The sequence below is a fragment of the Toxorhynchites rutilus genome, chromosome 1, assembly GCF_029784135.1.
Source record: "Toxorhynchites rutilus septentrionalis strain SRP chromosome 1, ASM2978413v1, whole genome shotgun sequence".
Lineage (NCBI taxonomy): Eukaryota > Metazoa > Arthropoda > Insecta > Diptera > Culicidae > Toxorhynchites > Toxorhynchites rutilus.
The window spans coordinates 131,786,506-131,806,259 of NC_073744.1; the positions used below are offsets into that span (position 1 = coordinate 131,786,506).

Below are 19,754 nucleotides of genomic sequence, written 5' to 3' on the forward strand. Positions count from 1 at the left end.
TATTTATGCAAAATGCAAATCCGAAATGGCCGCCATCACTAAATTGCACCTTTTTTTTTCAATTCATCAATATGGGTATCAAACGAAAGGGCTTGACTAGTAGAACATAGTTATTTGGGATAATGCAAATCCAAAATGTTTTTTTTTTTCAAAACACCAAACACCATGAATATCAAATGAAATAACCTGACTAGTAGAACACATTAGATCATGAAAAATCCAAATTCAAAATGGTCAACTACTTTTATTCATACAATTCTTATATAGAGCAATTCCACCCCAAATGATGGGAACTTCCTAAAATTACATGGTTCATTATCATATTACCAATTTAAATTACAACTGATTTTTTGAAAGGGCGTAATTAAAATGATTGATCTTTCTTTCAAAAAATTGTAACTCAAAAACCAGATGTCTGATCAAAATATGATGTTTGACAAAGTTATATGATAAAAATCACATTTTGAATCTACTGTTAGAAAATCATTCTCAAAAATTGAATTTAATATTTAAAACTTTTATATGTTTATGTCGTCTATAGTAAGTTTTTCTAACAAATCGTCCAGGTCTTCACTTGCGTATAGTTACTCAATATCCGAATCGAAACTCGATGAAATAATACCCGAAACTTTTCTTCTCACCATTCCGTCATCACTACTTTTCTCGCTTTCAGATTTACTATTTGTCGTCTGGTGAACATTTTGAGGATGAAAAAGTCACAGGAGGGTTGTGTCTGAGACACGACCGCATAGACGTAGGATTCCATTAGGCTGTTTATCTGTTTATTTTGGATATGTTTGAAGAATTGAACTCTTTGATAATGATCTGGTGGTTCTGAAAAGGGCCGTTTTGTTTAGTTGTTGGATATTGTTTGTTCACTCCACCAGTGTTTACAACCGAGTGATGATGATAGAAGGATGATAATTAGTCGTTAGATGGTGCGTATCACATAAAAGATGCCGAAGTGGAATGATATATGATGAAAACCGCCCTCTGTGACTCTAGAAGAATTTCATAAAAACGTGACCTGTTTTCTGATTTGACACGCTTAATGAAAGACGTAGTTCTACGTCAAAACGAACGCATTGGCAGGGGCTATAAAATTTCGAGGTAAGCATCATCTAATAATGCACGCGGTGTTGGTGCAGTGAAAAGCGCTGGCACTGAACCGAGCCTTCGCGAATGTGACACCGCACCGAACAACAGCGAAGTAAGCGATTTCGGACCGTCGGTCGAAAATGTAAACGCCCAGGCAGCAACCAAAATCAAGCTCCCCGCTGGTGGTGAAGGCGGTCGCTCTTGACAAACTCATCAGCGAATTCGCATCGATGGGTGTTACAGCAGAGTACAAGCTGTGTGGCATAATTCGGTCTTTTTCCAAGCAGTTAACATTGTTTATTTTCCGTCTTCATAAGGGCTTCGTTTGTTTGAGAATGCATCAATGCATTAAACTGACGTTATGGCGAAGCAGACGTTAAGGTTGTGCACCAAAAAATTATTTGGGAATACTAAGCATCTTGAATATGTTGCTGGTATGTTATAAGTTATTTGGGTTCGCGTGCCAGTCGCAAAACTGCCTTCAACTAGGATTGCATTTGCGCTAATATTATCTCGAGCATGAGAAAGTAATGCAACTCTTTTCGAGGCCAGTAATATTAACAGAAGCGTTTCTTTTGAGAATAGCGCAAAATGATGAGAAATGTTTATATTGCTAGTAGTTTCAAGCCACCAATGTATGGCTCCGTATGCATGCTATGGTGAACGCTTGTTTGGCGCTTGGTTTACGCTTAGTTTGTAGGAACGATATCTAGAGGTGCGATTCCTTTGAGGCAATACTAAATAACATGTAGCATGATATTTGATACTTACAAGTGTTGTCATTGTTGTTGTTTACATGCGATGCCAAAGATATATTGATGTAGTTATGAGATATGGAATAATGGTGCAACATGTATATAATCGACTGTAGCCGAGTCTATGTCAATTTCGAAAAAGGCCACCGGAATAGCCTTCGAGGTAAATTTTCAATGCATTGACATGAAATAAATTGCGACATACGATTGTTTTGCGAGGGCAAGAATGAATCATCAATCAATTATCGTCAACTGATTCTACAATGAAAAAATTATTTCAGAGATTATTCTACTAAGCAGTTGTTTCTAAAATTTCACAGCATTATAGAATAATATCCGAAGGTATAAACAAGCGACTTATATAAAATAACAGCGTAGTTCTACGTCAGCAATGCGGTCGTATCTTGGACACAACCTCCTATATTTTTTTGCAGGGCTCGAGCCTGCCTTCCTCTTCTTCTTGCTCATCGCACACTACGCGAAGCGTCCAATTTATGACGCGGAAAGAAGAACACACGATACGAATAACGCGAAAAACGAACAGAAAAATCAAACGACGATTTCCAAGTTGGATTACCACTGGTGGGGTCCAATCTTAGATCGAAGCGCAGCGAAAGCAAATTGAACTGGATTACTCAACAGTCCGATGCCGAATGAAAGTTTGCCTCAGCGAGATCCACTGTTTATACTCTAGGCAAGTATTCCCCTTCATTCTTCTTCTTTTCCTTTGTTCACGGAGTCTTTAAATCCTACGATTTCCCCTTCGTTGGTCGTCGATAAGTTGCTCGTTATTGATAGCTCTGTTCGGGAAAGCACTCAAATGGACAGAACAAATGTATGGGAAAATAGAAACACTTAAAGTTTTCATGAATTTTAACCATTTACTAACAAGGGGATTCTAATGTATGGCATATTAAACAAATCTTACGGAATTTCCGATTCGTTTAGTATGTAAATCGCCAAAATCCGTTCGCGGCAAAAATAGTTATTAACGTTAACTTTATTTCATAAAAACGTGACCTGTTTTCTGATTTGACACCCTTAATGAAAGACGTAGTTCTACGTCAAAACACATGTGTGTCTTAGAAAAAAAAACTTTTTGGAATAAACCTACATTTTTGGAATAAGAAATATTCGAGTTGCGCAATTATTATTCTTATTCTCAGAAGAAAAACTTGCAGCTTGCTTCCTCTTTAAGCTTTTTATCTACCAAGCGCAAATAACAATGGAAACGAATCACGTAAAAAGTAGGAGTTGCCAAATCTGGATATAGTTTATGACGATTATTTTCCCACAAAAGTAACATAATTTATTGGTATGATAAATTCACAGAATCTTCGCAATCGATTGAACAGAATATTCCATATTCTCCAATGAAATTGTAGTCATTCATCGTCATCGAATATAGTATATAGAGCAAGTACTTTCGGTTGAACTTAATTTTTAATTACTATGGCAAAACTGTAAAATTGGCTGAAATTTTTTTTATAAGTTTTTTTATTTTTATAAGTTTTTTAATCAACAGTCGGTTGGTTTCATTCGGATTCAACAGAAATCTTTGTACTGAATCGAACCCAAATTCATTATTATCGTTGCCCGCTTATTTCTCTAGCGCACCGACGGTTGAATTTGGGCCCCGCAGGAAACTCGACCGAATCGCGACGAAAGTGTTAATACTTTTTTTGTAAACATAGTTCGGAAATTCACCAATATTGTAAAAAGTTAAAATGATTTGAAAAAGAGAGGAATTTCAGAAGATATTTACATCTTTTGACGTAGGACTACGTCTTTCATTTCTATACTAGGGTGTAAGTTCAAACTTTCGAAAAGGAAAGCGTTACGCCGGAGAACGAGATTTTGAGTGTTAATAGCTCCTAAACAACTGAACGAATTAGTATGATAAACAATTCATTCGAAAGATAAAATGCCTACGCGTTATATGCTTGTTACTTTTTGAATCAAATATTACAAATATTGAAACAAATATTTGTTTCAATAGCCCTAAAATTGCTTTCAAAACATGCTATTGAAATCACACCAATCGGTATACAAGCGAGTGCCGCTCGGAAATCCACTCAGTTATAATTGCGTTATAAAATTATTTGTTTACGAATGCTGCAATCAATCGTCGTTATTGGGAAGTTGGAATTGTTGGGAAGGGAGTCTTATATTCGCTGTGTAATTCCGAGGAGGAATCCATTGATCCAGATCCGGATCAACGATGATTCCAACTGTCGGGGTTTGGTGAGTGGGTACTATTTGCGCTGGGTATTTCCGAGGAGGAATCGATTCCCCCTTTGAATGTTAATAATTCTTTCCGGCTAAACGAAGTGGTATGATAATCACTTTTCCGAAAGATGAAACGTCTAAGATTTAATGCTTATTACTTATTGATTGCTAAGTCAACGTTAGTCCTACGTCCACCTTGCGGTTATATCAAAGATATAACTCATTTCTAGTTTTTTTGTGCTTTTGGTTTTGCTTTTTTAGAAAATCAAATGTGCAACAGAAACTTGCAGGAAATTTCTGAACTAAGAAGCAACGAAATCGAACCGTTTCTGGATCTATACCAAATAAGGTGCTGTTGTGTATATGATGGGATAAGAAAGAAGGGTACTTTCGTATTAGCGTCATCGGAGCCGAAATATAATAGATAACATTTTTATTGTTCGCACTGGCATTCAAATATTATTTTTATTGTTGTTGCCTTGTTGTATGCAGTGTTTTGTCATTTTTAGTGCTACGAAAATGCGTATTTGGGATTTGGGGATTTAAGGTTAAACGCCACCGGAGCGCAATTTTCATTATGAATTGGTTTTTCTTAATTAAATTTATTCTGAGGTCAACGTAATGGGGACGTAGTCCACATCAATCAAGGATAAGGAACAGAGGCGGCCCTAAGCCGTCGGAAGCGGCGACCTTTCGCAAACAAACCTGTGTTCCATCGATTGCCCGGTTAGTTTGAAACATAGGAGACGATCCTTTAGGTAGGTCCGACCGAGCGTTAGCGTTAGCGAGTATTTCGGCTCCGGTGACGCTAATACGAATGTACCGAAAGAAGTCATCTATTATCAGATGTTATCTGACTTTTAGAGATAATGTCTGGTAACACTGCATTGAAGTTTTGTTTGATCTAGGAATCTCAACCGAGGACTATTGACTATTGACATAATGAATCTAAATTGAGGAGGTAAAGTTCCTCTTGGAGCGTTAATGTCATCTATGAAGAAGAAGTTCTTGCAACATTATCATTTACAAGAATGTAACATGCAGTCGTGGCCGAGCGGTTAAGGCGTCTGACTAGAAATCAGATTCCCTCTGGGAGCGTAGGTTCGAATCCTACCGACTGCGGATGTAAACTATATTTTTAGCCAGGGTTAAACTCATTTTTGCACGAATGAAACTTCAGCTCATCGTATTAATTTCGTCAGTATCAACTTCAAAAACTTCAACAAACAACAACGTTTGCAGACGAAGTGTGGAGAAGATCGAAAAATAGAAAGTTCCCTATACAGTGGTAGACATTCGTTTAGCCGCACCCTATTTTTCTTCAATATTTTTAAAAATAAGTCAATTCTTTGTACAGTTTTGCTCATAAAAGACGATTATTGTTCATTTTCATCGAATTCATTTTAAAAACAAGTATAAATTCACTTTTTGTTTTCTAAGTAATTCAAATATGTGGACTCAGGATGGACATTCGTTTAACCGCATCCTAAAATTTCAATAAAAGAAAATTTGTGCGGCAAATTTTGAGTCCAATCGGTAGCTAATATTTAGTATGTCCACCTCCATTTCGGATCACTTTTAAAACTCGATTTGGCATCGAGTCAGACAGCTTTTAAAGTGTTGTCATATTGATTATAGCCCAACATTCCTGAATTACTGCCTTGAGACTGGAAATGTTGTCAAATTGTCATCCGTTTGCATAGACCATCTCGGCCAAGATTCTCCATAGGTTCTCTATGGGATTGCAATCGACTGCCAGCAGGTCATTCAAGAAGCGGAATGTCCTCCTCGGCAAACCATGCCTTCGATTGCTTGGAAACGTGGATCTATGCATAACCCTACTGAAAAATCGACATCCTCGGTAGCGTTATTCTCAATATGGCCAATCAAAACGTCCTCGAGTAATTGAAAATACTTTTCGGAGTTCATTCGGGTGAAAATGAAACAAATGAAAGCTTGCTGTGATAGGAAACGGTTCCCCACACTGTCAAACTTCCGCCCCCAAAGTTTCGCTTCGATCTCTCGACATGCCGTTGACTTAAATTGTACCAATAGCAACTGTAACTGTCCTGACCATCCAAATGGAACTTTTTTCGCCGGAAAATACAACATTTCTTCATTCTAGTTTCCATTCAATGTGATGCCGGGCGAAAATGAGATGGTTCTGCTTATGGGTGGCGGTCAGTTTCGGCTTCCCTTGAGGTTTCTTCCACATGATGTTTGGTCACTCATTCAAGATGCGCGCAATATGCCTCTTCGTTACTGGAACAACCGATTCTGCCTTAATGTATGAGCAGGACATCGTTTCCTGGTTGCTTCGTGTCTTATTTGACCTTTAACTCATTGCGGACCGCTCACGAGTTTTCTCGTGTTTCACGTTCCGTCTATTACGGATGGATCACGAAATAAACTGTGTTTTCTACACTTGATGGTTAAATCCTTGGTCTGCCAATAACCTAACAAGGTCTAGCGATGAGTCGCCTTCGTCTCATCCACACCGAAGGAAACGATCTCATTCGTGGATTCCGAACACATGAAGCGTACAAGTTTGCCCCAAAAGGCGCGGTCCTTAATGTGTTAAGACGAAAAGTATCTTTGGTGTTCCCATTTTTTGGCCGTTATATCCCATATTTCTGCCACTATTTAAAGAAATTCCTCACCACTTTCTCAGATAGACCATTTTTTGTTACGATCGAGCGATTAGAAAACTTTTGTTCACTGAATATCTTTATTATTTCCGCCCCTCTTCCGTCAATAGAATACCTTTCGCCATTCCTTTAAATTCAACGTAAAACACTAATCCGACCAACTTCTTACGTTACACATCTAATATTTATATATCTATCTAATATCTAATATATATTTTTGTAGTCATAGATTGATTTGACTCAGGCTTATATTTATGTAGGTCTTAACTTTTTAGACTTATTTTTTAAAATGATACATGATGACTCTTTGTCTTCTTCTGCATGATTGAATAAACAAAAGAAAAGGGTAGTAATGGCTTTAATGGTATTTTTGTGTATATTTTTGAACAGAATGCGGTACCGAATTCTACATCGTTATGTCATCTAACCCGTTTAAAGGATACAAGTACATACAGGAAGCGATTTTTCCAGGGTATCCATTTGATATATCAAAAGAGAAAAAAATACAGATTTTGAACAATGCAAAACTCAATTTGAGCTTGAGCTTGAGCTTGAGCTTGGGTAGACTGTACAATTCGTAGTTGCTCTCCGTGATTGACCTGAACCAACCCAATTGCACAAAGAACACACAGAATGACGCTTGGGACTAGCAAATCATTCTCGTTGTGCAATTTTCGGTGATTCGAGCTTTAAATGGTCAATAACGACGCCGGCCACGTCCTTACAGTCACCGGGGGAAGGGAAGGAATGTTAGTATGATATTCGCCGCCCGAAGGCCAGAAGGGTCGCCTCTATAGCGTGGTTCCCTAGCATTTATCAAGGAAGGGATAATTGTTAGTGGTAAGTGGAAAGAATCAGGATTCACTGTGGTAAGTGATGTGATTATGTAAACGCAATCGATTGAATGGAACTAAATTTTGAAAATCTCATATCTCAACACGCGGCAGAGATCTTTAGGTATCCTGAGAAGGAAAACTTGTAACATTAATTAGATTTTAAATTTTTCTGCACATATTTGTTATCGAAATCCAATCGCAACTGCAAAGTTTTAACTGTGGGGAAACCTGAGAAGGTAACCGAGAGAACTCATCTAGAAACCATCACCCTCAATTAGAGTATAAATTAACACACTAAAGCTACTATGTTCATACTAGTTCCATATTTTGGTTAAATTTGATGAACCTCTGTGCGAAAATGAGGCCACTCGAATCGTATGCAATCGCGAGAAGTAAACAGCTACACAGAATTGCACCGGTGCGGCTGTCAGTGTCCCCTTGCGCCACCCGAAATCGGCCTGACCAAGCGAACAAAATAGCTCGTCTCGTTACCTTAGCTATCGTACAATTAAACCATATGTACTCGGATTCAACATAACTGCACTCAAGGCTACGTTGACAGTGGATCCGAGCTCACACAAAAATTTGACTGCACAACTGACGAAAAAAAACAAACCACTCTGCCCGCTCGAAGCAGCAAGTCCGAACAAAGCGAGGGAAAGCAATGCATCCACACCAATATCATTCAATGCAGCTGCAATCCCACGACCTTAACATCTCGTACGGCCACCTCTCGCACACAGTCGCATCCACTATCACAGTACACGGGAGTGTGTGTATGAACACTGAATCTGATTTTAAAATCCGAGTTCCTCGACCCTTTGAAAAAAAGGCTCAACATAGAATTGACGAGGAAAGACATTTGAAATTATAATTCTGCAACCACCTTATTTGGAATCCAGAATTTTAAAAAAAACAACATAGTTTATAGTACAGCAGAAACTCGAAAAAAAGAGAAAAAAATAAATACAAATACATACAAACACATATACAAACATTTGCGAACAGTATGGTTGAGTGACCAAATCCTTCTCCTCCATTTTCCAAGTCCTTCTGTATGCAGAAAATAATATTTTTTAGCAACAATACAAGCTAATCACAATCTATACAAACTACTTTAGATACGCAACATAAAGTGAATTCTGACAACTCCATAATGTGAGGCACATCCTGGAGTTCAGAGTCAGTCATTTCAAGATGAATTCAAATGGCAGCTTACATTGCAACTGCTGCAGCCCAGTTAACGAAACCGAACATTAGGACGCACTCGCTAGAGAGGATGATGAATCTCACTCTCCGGATCAATCCGCCACTCGCCCAGGAACACGCTACACACACACACACACACACATCCGCCCGTCACCTCCACATATTCGAGTCACTGATTGCAGCGGGAACTCCTGTTTTGCCTATGATTGTACTCAAATCTGGAACCGTTAACACACAGCTGCTATATGAAATGAAATGAAATCATAAATCTCTACCCACACCCACAGGAACCCACAATAAATTAAATGTAATGTTTATAATATGTATGAGATAGGAATGAAAAATAAAACTTAGCTCATATCCTCAGTCCAGCGATGTCAGCGCTTTCTTTCGATGTGATACGTTCACTACGGCGGTGCAAAAAAAACCAAAGAACATCTTCATACTCGTTAGCAACTCCAAATCAATCACATGAAGCTAAGCATAGATTTTCCCATAACATATATTTGTGAACAGTCTTCCCGAAACCGATTACGCGACGATAAGAACACAACACGCATTTGAGAGCGCGAGAACTGAGAGAGACACGAAACCGAGAGCGTGACGAACAAGAGCACATTGCGAGAGTGCCGACAATCAGGATCACAACGTTAGAGAAAATTCTAACTAACAAATAATTACGAGCCGAAAAAAAAATGGCTTCTCTCGATCTGATGTCACTTTTTATTTTTATCTCACTATAAAACATGGAATTCAACCGAATTTCACTGGTTTTCATTCCACTAGAACAATGTTCATCAGTTTCACTGGTCATGACACTTTAAAACGGCAGGAATCGCAAGCACATAAAGGTCAAAGCACGGAGCGCATAAACACACGTCCACTCCAGTACGCTACTCAACCCGAACTCTTGAACAATGCAAAACTCAATTTGAATGCAATTACTACACACAATCACAGTCCTATGTCAAGATCCCGTCCGAGCCCCTAGGCTCAGACCCAATAACTTTTGACGTAGGACTACGTCTAACCGGAAGATATAGGGGTGAAATGGAAATCTAGGCACTGAACAAGTAGGAAAAAATGCAAGATTTGGAACGCTTATAACTCGAGCATTTCTCAATAGATCGCAAAGGTTTTTGCATCAATAGATAGGAAATATATCTACGCATCTATCATAATGAATAACATTTCATTTTTCTTGAGATAAATAATTGAATAATTGTGAAATATCAAGCATTGTCCAAATGCACTATGTGCCCATTTTTGATTGGTCCATTCTGTGCTCCTCAAATCGTACCGACCAAAACGGGCAACCAGAGCGCAGCGAAATAGAATGAAGCACGATTGGAAAGGAAAAAGAAAAAAATGAACGAAACATTGGTCGCAGTCTCACACATGCGTAATTCTCGAGCCAGCCAGTCTGCTTTATGCCGTAACGATCATTCTTTGTGTGGACACCGACTGGACAACATCGTTGCTGGACGGGCTGGACGGCGAGGGATCGAGTGCCTTTCTCAAGGCAAGAGGGCGGAGGTGGTAGCGCTGAAGTAGAGTAGAGTAGAGTTTTCAAAGGGCCTTCCTCAAGGCTAGAGACGAATGAACTGCAAAAGTTTAAAGTCTCTATAATACAATACCTTCCTTCCTTCCTTCCGTAACGATCATTCTTTGTGTGGACACCGACTGGACAACATCGTTGCTGGACGGGCTGGACGGCGAGGGATCGAGTGCCTTTCTCAAGGCAAGAGGGCGGAGGTGGTAGCGCTGAAGTAGAGTAGAGTAGAGTTTTCAAAGGGCCTTCCTCAAGGCTAGAGACGAATGAACTGCAAAAGTTTAAAGTCTCTATAATACAATACCTTCCTTCCTTCCTTCCGTAACGATCATTCTTTGTGTGGACACCGACTGGACAACATCGTTGCTGGACGGGCTGGACGGCGAGGGATCGAGTGCCTTTTTCAAGGCAAGAGGGCGGAGGTGGTAGCGCTGAAGTAGAGTAGAGTAGAGTTTTCAAAGGGCCTTCCTCAAGGCTAGAGACGAATGAACTGCAAAAGTTTAAAGTCTCTATAATACAAGACCTTCCTTCCTTCCGTAACGATCATGCTCATCGAAACCGTACACCACATCATTTCGCATCACATCACATTAACAAACCAACACAAGCAGCCATGTCTGGATATGACAAAGGAGGAAAAGTGAAGGGAAAGGCAAAATCCCGCTCGAACCGTGTTAGCCTGCGATTCCCCGTAGGTGAATTCGCCAATTACTCCGCAAGGGTAGCTAGGCCGAGCGCGTTAGTTCCAGTACACCAGTCCACCTAGCGTTATAAAGTTTCGGCCGCCGAAGTGATCGAGTTGGCTGGCAAAGCTGCTCGCGACGATAAGAAAACCCGCATTCAGAACAGAACACATTCGGTTCGGTGGACATCACGACAACAGGCAGTTGCAGCGAGTGACGAGTGGCAAACGCAATCGCAAAACGGCAGCAGGTAGCAGAAGAAAAAAGTTTGTTCTTTATACAATCTGCTTTGGTGGCAAATCCAGAACAAGGCGGCTTCGAGTGCGTTCGAAATGTTTTTTTTTTCAAAACCACGAGTACTAAGTTTTCTAAAATTCCATAAAACACGACGCTTATCAGGGCCATTAAACCTTTCAAAAAAGAGTTTACGAAATATAGTACAATGCTTTCTATAATAATATCCAAAATAATAATAAAACACAAATTGATTTTTTCATAATTTGTTTGCCAGGATCTGATGAGTATGTGGATTTGGCAGTTGTTGTGAGCTTGTTGATAGTTGGGGACTTTCCTGATTATTCAATTTTCACCAATTCTTAAATTGTTTCCAGATTGAAAATACAGTAATTTACAATTAGTTCGACATTTAGCTAATTGGACGGTCATGTAATGCGACATATTTAGTTGGACATTTTTGTAAACATAGATCCAAATCATGACCCCACATTGAAAGTCGACACTGTACCACTGTCATCGCAAATGTTCAATTGCAGGTTAAAATCGCCTCCATTGCGACACTGAGTGGTGTTTCGGCACGTCGCATTAAATATAATTTACTGTACAACATGTCACAAGCTGGATGGGAAGAAATTTTCCAACTGTGAAAGCTGTGGCGAGTGGCAAACACAATCGCTAAACAGGAAGGTTTAGCCGAACAAGATGGGGATATCGAGTGATAACAAAACAATAAACTCTTTAGATTAAATATAATTTTGTGATCCTGAAAAGGACCCTTTTTAGCCTGCATGTGAATCCAACGAGCGAACAAATCGTAATGAATGTATTTTTTTGCCATCGCTGCCTTTTAACGCTCTTTCGTTCGTCTCGTTGGACTCGCCCCTTGGTGCCGGAGCACCAGTATACCTAATAGCGGTTATAGAATTTCGGTCGCCGGAGTGCTCGAGTTGGCTTGCAAAGCTGCTCACAACAATAAGAAAACCCGCCTACAGAACAGAGCACATTCGGTTCGGAGGCAACTACTAGTTTCAGCAAGTGGCAAACGCAATCGCAAAACGGAAGCAGGTAGAAGAAGGAAAAAGTTTGTTTATACAGACTGCTTTGGTGGCAAAACCAGCCACCGTAAAACACGGCGCTTTTCAGGGCCATTAAACCTTTCAAAGAAGAGTTATTAAAAGTTTTTCACAATATATTTCACAATGCATTCTAAAGTGACATAATATGACATATAATATAAACTGATTTATTTTGTTTATGCTTGTTCTTGAACTTATTGGTGGTTGGGGTCTTTTAAATTGATCATTCAGTTTACACAAACCCATGCATGGTTCCCGAATTGAAAGTGGCTTCAAATTACAACACATTGTATGCAGGATGGCATTCACGAATTTTCTCGGTAGCAAGAACTGCTTTCTTTGGTTGATAACTGATGTTGAAAATTGACTGACGTTACATCTGCATTTTATAGAAACATAACTAAGGAGCAACATGATGAGCTATGTATTTCCTGCTGCTCTGTTCTTATTTTAAAGGACTTTAATATGAAGGTCATCCGTCCCTGTATTTACTGTTGGTTTTTCAGAACGCTTATAGCTCGCTTATTTCTCGACGGATCGTAGAGTTCGTCTCCAAAACCTCGGTTCTTTTTCATGTTTTATTTACTTTGTTTGCGGAAACTACAAATCTTACAATTCATTCGTCTCCGAAACACGGAAACAGTTTAAGGTACGGTAATGTGCTCAATAGTGAACCCCCAACATGTTCATAAAGAGTAAACAGTAAACTAATCCATTTTTCAGGTAGATAGGTAGGTATTCACGTAGGTGAAGAAAATAAAACAATATATTTAAAATATATATTTAGCAAAAGCTGTCCCTTTTGTACAGTCCTACGTCACTCCGGTTATGTCCCCGACATTACCCACCCGTCTTTTTTTTTTATCGAAAAGCGTTTGTTATATCTTGTATATGCCACAAACAGATTTTAATTTAGCGATTTAGTGATCTTTTGAGATAACTCTCAAGTTGAACTTTGAAAAAATCGATTCAACTTGACCCGGTGTACCTTATCAAAAAACGGCTATCCAACGCTTTAGATAATTCATTTTACATGCTGATAAAAAATTTCAGCCAAATCGGCCGAGTAGATCCTACACTTACTACAAACCAAATTTCGTGATCAAGTTCTTCGGCTGATGTAAATAATTCGCCAGTATTGCGATGTTCATCAATAATTCGTTGGAACTTCATCTTGAACTTCTGATCTTCTGCAAACTGTCTCTGTCGGGTTTCAGTCTTTCAATACCACTGGATCGGAGCTGAGAAACGTGATTGTTACCGGCTCGTAAATGTTAGTATATTTGATAACAAATATTTCGTTGTGTTGACCTGGACTTGAAAAGAAAGTAAGTTAAGAGGGGAACCCTTGTCTGAAAGGTCGAAATAAATACATTTTCGTGATTTTTTTTTCGGAAGTTCGGAATAAAGCGAAGTGTTCGGATGTTTTGGTTATTGTTTAAGGTGTATTTGAATTTGTATTTTGTATGTATTAATGTATTATTACGTTGTTGACAGCTGGATGCGTAGATGCTGTCTGAAAATCGATACCTTGCTGGTGATATCGATCCTGAAGCAACGGGATGTCGCAGAATGAATTCTAACGAATATTTTGAAACTTTAGATCAATACCTTGGAATTTTTACTCATTCGGATTTCCTTTCCTCAGGGTCGTTGAACCTGCTACCGTTCACTTGCAAACAGCTGTTCCTCCAGCAAAAAGGAGTGTCGGTTTTATCCTTCTCCACAAGACCTACGCATTCCTCTAAGGCCACCAACTACTCCCACAATCATCTATCTCTCAAAGGTTGAGCAATGCTAGCCAACTCCGCCGACCAATCGAGGACGAGGGCTGGCGACTCCATTCGAGTCCGAAAATCGGGAATTTCCGAAACCGCAATAGAGGAGATAAATGTGATGTTCTTACAATTTTCTTCTTTTATTCCTTTCTTTTAAATCTACTCTTTAATTTACTTCTGACCCTATCCTATTTTTCCTATCACTTTTTTCTCTGTCATAATTATGACGTCATTAAATTTTATGCTTTTATACTAATAAAATCTCCGCTGTAACCTCCAAGCGTGGATATGGCTCTTCTGGTTCCGGTATCCTTACTCGACGTCGACTATCAATGGCGGAAACTGCTGTCGAACGTCCCTTATCTCAATGGCGGGTACCACACGTCTCGGCGGAGAAAAAGATGAAATATAAAAAAGGCCCACTAAAAGAACCTGTCCAGCGCATTATTTCTTAGTCTAGATTCTCGCCAATAGACTACTTTACCTTTTTTTTCTCTTCCGGTTCTCTTCTTTTTTTTAGCTCTCATATCTTTTCTCTTATAATTTCTATAAATTAAATATTAAATAACTAATAATTCTTTCCTTTTCAATTTCCCACTAACCTTTTATTTCTTATAACAATCTTTTTCTATATTCTCTATTTGCTCTCTATGCACTCTGGCACTATCAAAATTTACTCGTTTTTCCTGCGCGCATTTCCTACTTCCTTGATGGTGGAAAGTCGTAAGCTGGCACTACTCTTTACCGAGCCTTTCTTTTCTTTTCTCTTTTGTGTGAGTTCATTTATGTTTTGCCTAGTTGGCAGCTCTGTTGAATGACAGATGGTCCCATGAAGCGTATTTCGCGGTGGGCAGTTTTACCCAGGGCTCACACCGTTCCCTATTGGGCCTACTGTTCACAAGCAACAGGCGGTGGGTATTTATGGCGATTTTTATTAAAACATTATGTTGGAATATAGGTTAAAAATGATTTTTGAATCATCCGTTAAATTTGAAAAATAATAACATGAAAACGAAAAAGAATACATCTCTGATTTTTTTGAGACATTTTATGTGAGAAATCCTCAGCTTTCTAGTAAAAATATAAAAAAATATAGGGCCCTCTGGTCCCGTGACCATGAAAACCATAAAAAACATATACAATCAATAATAACAGAAGCAAAATTTAAATTTTCTGCAACTGAAGTATTTTTAATAAAAATAAGAGGTGATTGGCTTGAATATGATATAGCGATCATTAGAATCGGTTGAGTAGTTCAAAAGTTATGAATTTTAAAAAGTCATTTAAGGAAAAAAGTGGAAAAAGTGATTTTTCGGACCACCCTAAAACGGAAATGGTCACCCTAACGAAAAAATAAAAATATACAGGTCTTATTGTTCGCATTAAAGAACAAATCTACCATTTTTCACGAAAATCTAAGAACCACTATATCGGTTTGGCATGGAGTGGCTGAGCTTGGAATGGTTACTGTGAGCTCGCTTGGATAGTCATCAATACAATTAATTCTAATTATTCACAAATACCACAAAATATGTAACACAATAGCAAAAATGTGTGATGCAATGCTTTTGTATCACAACCACACATACGAATCTTTCTAAAATCATATGAATGTTGGTACGGGTCAAATGACCCGTTGCGGTAGTTAGGTCAGATTATACATTTTTATCAGTAAAAAAATAACAAGAGAGGAGTAAACACTGAAAAATACATTAGATGTATGTTTTAAGAAAAGTAGTGCAGGCAAATGAGGTTGTGACAATGTAATTTGCTAGAAAATTTAGACAAAAAGTTTAAAGTGGGTCATTTGAACCCTCGTGGTAGGTTTAGTGTTAAGACAATTCATTTTTACATACTGAAAAAAACATTTCAGCCAAATCGGTCAAGTAGATTCTAAAATATCGATACTACCAAATGAAGAACATGGTTTCGAGATAAACGCGTTTGAAAATTCGTACAGGAATACTATATCTCTTGAGGTTACCTCATACTTTTGGATGTAACTTTCAAACGAAATCAAATGTCGAAAAATCCTTTTAGGACAACATTTCTAGAGGCATTAGCTTGCAAAAAAACAATTTCGATTTTTTCGACCTTCCGGACCGGGATTCCCTCTTAACAAAGTGCACAGATGTTTAGTGCACATTGACATTGTTAGGGCCGATTGGAAAATGATGCCTCCGATTTCCAACGTGGTTACAGTGGACCATAAACACCTTTCACATTTACCGCTTCCTGGCTTGCACCTTCATCTTCAGATCTTGTACAACATGAATATCAGGGCTTGGAAATATTGAGCTTGTTAAGTAATATTGAAAGTATATTTTTATCAGTGTAACGCGTTTATTTCGCTTGTCGATGCTGCTGTCATTCATTCGACGGCAAACAAATTTACAACTGTGTTCATTCATATTCATTCTGTGCTTTCTGAGCTTTCCTTAACGCTCAGCTCATGAGAATTCATTCACATTTATTCATTGCCATCGAATTGTCAGGAATGTTGTGACTGTTCATTTTCGATATCCCGATATGTGTGTTTTCTCATTGAGTCAGTACCTTGCTTGTTCAATTATTTTTGAAGTTACTCCGAAAGAGCAACGCAAATCGGTGGCGCAAGCGGAAATGCCAACAAAAGAGCAAGATCTGCATGCACACTCACAGCTAAGGATTGCATAAGCTTGGACGGCGAGGAGGCATTCTGCAGAATCGATCCGAGTAGTGAATGCAAACTTTGTCAGCCAAAGCTGGATGTTGGCAATTTCGTCCGCTAATCCTATAGCACAGTTTGATCCGTTTGCAAAGCTCGAAATATTCCGATTGCGGTCGTGTCTTGGACACCACCATTTTATGTTCGTGTGTTCGGAATTTGAGTAAAAAATTAAATGTTTCTTGTCACTATTATAAGCACTCTGTACTTCGTTATCTTCCTCAACGAATTTCTCCGTTTCGTCAGTGTCCGAGAACCGAGCTGATAGTGAATGAACTGGTATATTAATATCAATGAATGACAAAACTAGGAATATTTTCTTTTGCTCACATTCCGTGAACGCAGAACAGAACGAAAAAGACGGGTGGGTAATGTCGGTGACATAACCGGAGTGACGTAGGACTATACAAAGGGGACAGCTTTTGCTAAATATATATTTTAAATATATTGTTTTATTTTCTTCTCCTACGTGAATTCCTACCTATCTACCTGAAAAATGGATTAGTTTACTGTTTACTCTTTATGAACATGTTGGGGGTTCTGAAAAGAACCATTGGTGTTGTGTTTTTGCGTTTTTTTTTTACAAACTTGATTCTTGATTTTTTTCTGAAGGCTTTGTACTTATGAAATGTTCAACGCCGGGCATCTTTCGGCGTATACACATATCGTACAATCAAAATGATGGCTGCGATAGGGAATGCACAGGTGGTCATCAGCTCGTTCACTATCATATATTTCACTATTGAGCACATTACCGTACCTTAAGCTGTGGTTTCTGAGACGAATGAACTGTAAGATTTGTAGTCTCCGCAAACAAAGTAAATAAAAATGAAAAGGAACTGAGGTTTTGGAGATGAACTCTACGATCTGTCGAAAAATAAACGAGCTATAAGCGTTCTAAAAACCAACAGTAAATACAGGGACGGATGACCTTCGGATTAAAGTCCTTTAAAATAAGAACAGAACAGCAGGAAATACATAGCTAATCGTGTTGCTCCTTAGTTATTTCTCTATGCAATGCAGATGTAACGTCAGTCACCGAGAAAATTCGTTAATGCCGTCCTGCATACAATGTGTTGTAATTTGAAGCCACTTTTAATTCGGAAACCATGTATGGGTTTGTGAAAATTGAATGATCAATTTGAAAGACCTCAGCCACCAATAAGCTCTAGAACAAGCACAAACAAAATAAATCGGTTTATTTTATATGTCATATTATGTCACTTTAGAATGCATTGGTATTGTGAAAAACTTTTAATAACTCTTCTTTGAATGGTTTAATAGCCCTGAAAAGCGCCGTGTTTTACGGTGGCTGGTTTTGCCACCAAAGCAGTCTGTATAAACAATCCTTTCTCTTTCTTCTACCTGCTGCCGTTTTGCGATTGCGTTTGCCACTAGCTGAAACTAGTTGTTGCCTTGATGAGCGCCGAACCGAAGCTGCTCTGTTCTTGATGCGTGTTTTCTGAGTGTCGTGAGCAGCTTTGCAAGCCAACTCGAGCACTCCGACGGTCGAAACTCTATAATCGCTGTTAGGTATACTGGTGCTCCGGCACCAATCTGTTCGGCCTAGTTACCCTTGCGGAGCAATCAGTGAATGCGACCAACAGGGAACTGGAGACCTGCACGGTTCGAGTGAGACTTTGTCTTTCCCTTAACTTGTCCTCCTTTGTTACGTCCACACGTCCACGTTGCAGCTTGTTTTCTTATTATGATGTGATGCGATGCGATGTTAAACGAAGCCGTACAACCACACTGGTTTACGGTTTGAAAGAAAATGAGATATTTTTTTGGGATCCGCGCGTTTTGTACTTTAGCGGTACACGCTCACAGGATAGAGACAAATCGGCAGACTCAGCCAAAGGGGCGAGTCCAACGAGACGAACGAATGAGCGTTAAAAGGGAGCGATGGTAAAAAAATACATTCATTACGATTTGTTCGCTCGTTGGATTCACATGCAGGCTAAAAAGGGTCCTTTTCAGGATCACAAAATTATCTTTAATCTAAAGAGTTTATTGTTTGGTTATCACTCGATATCCCTATCTTGTTCGGCTAAAGCTTCCTGTTTAACGATTGCGTTTGCCACAGCTTTCACAGTTGGGAAATTTCTTCCCATCCTGCTTATGACATGTTGTACAGTAAATTACATTTAACGCGACGTGTCGAAGCACCACTCAGTGTCGCATTCGAGGCGATTTTAACCTGTAATTGAAAATTTGCGATGACAGTGGTACAGTGTCGACTTTCAATGTGGGGTCATAATTTGGATCTCTATGTTTACAAAAATGTCCAACTAAATATGTCGCATTACATGTCCGTCCAATTAGCTAAATGTCGAACTAATTGTAAATTACTGTACTTTCAATCTGGAAACAATTTAAGAATTGATGAAAATTGAATAATCAGGAAAGTCCCCAACTATCAATAAGCTCAGAACAACTGCCAAATTCACATACTCATCAGATCCTGGCAAACAATTTATGAAAAAATCAATTTGTGTTTTATTATTATTTTGGATATTATTTTAGAAAGCATTGAACTGTTTTTCGTAAACTCTTTTTTGAAAGGTTCAATGGCCCTGACAAGCGCCTTGTTTTATGGAATGGTTCCAATTTAGAAAACTTTGTACTCGTGGTTTTGAAAAAATCCATTTCGAACGCCCTCGATGCCGCCTTGTTCTGGATGTGTTGTGATGCGAACTGATGTAGTGTACGGTTTGAATGAGAATGATCGTTACGGAAGGAAGGAATTATTATAGAGACTTTAAAGTTTTTCAGTTCATTCGCCTCTAGCCTTGAGAAAGGCCCTTTGAAAACTCTACTCTACTCTACTCCAACACTACCACCTCCACCCTCTTGCCTTGAGAAAGGCACTCGATTCCTCGCCGTCCAGCTCGTCCAGCAACGATGTTGTCCAGTCGGTGTCCACACAAAGAATGATCGTTACGG

General features: G+C 38.9%; 1 non-coding gene across 1 annotated transcript; it reads left to right on the top strand.

Moving 5' to 3' along the window:
* The first annotated feature begins 5,122 nt into the window (after nt 1-5,122).
* Trnas-aga (transfer RNA serine (anticodon AGA)) lies at nt 5,123-5,204 on the top strand. The gene has a single exon. It is a non-coding gene; the product is annotated as a tRNA-Ser (tRNA).
* The last annotated feature ends 14,550 nt before the right edge of the window (nt 5,205-19,754 follow it).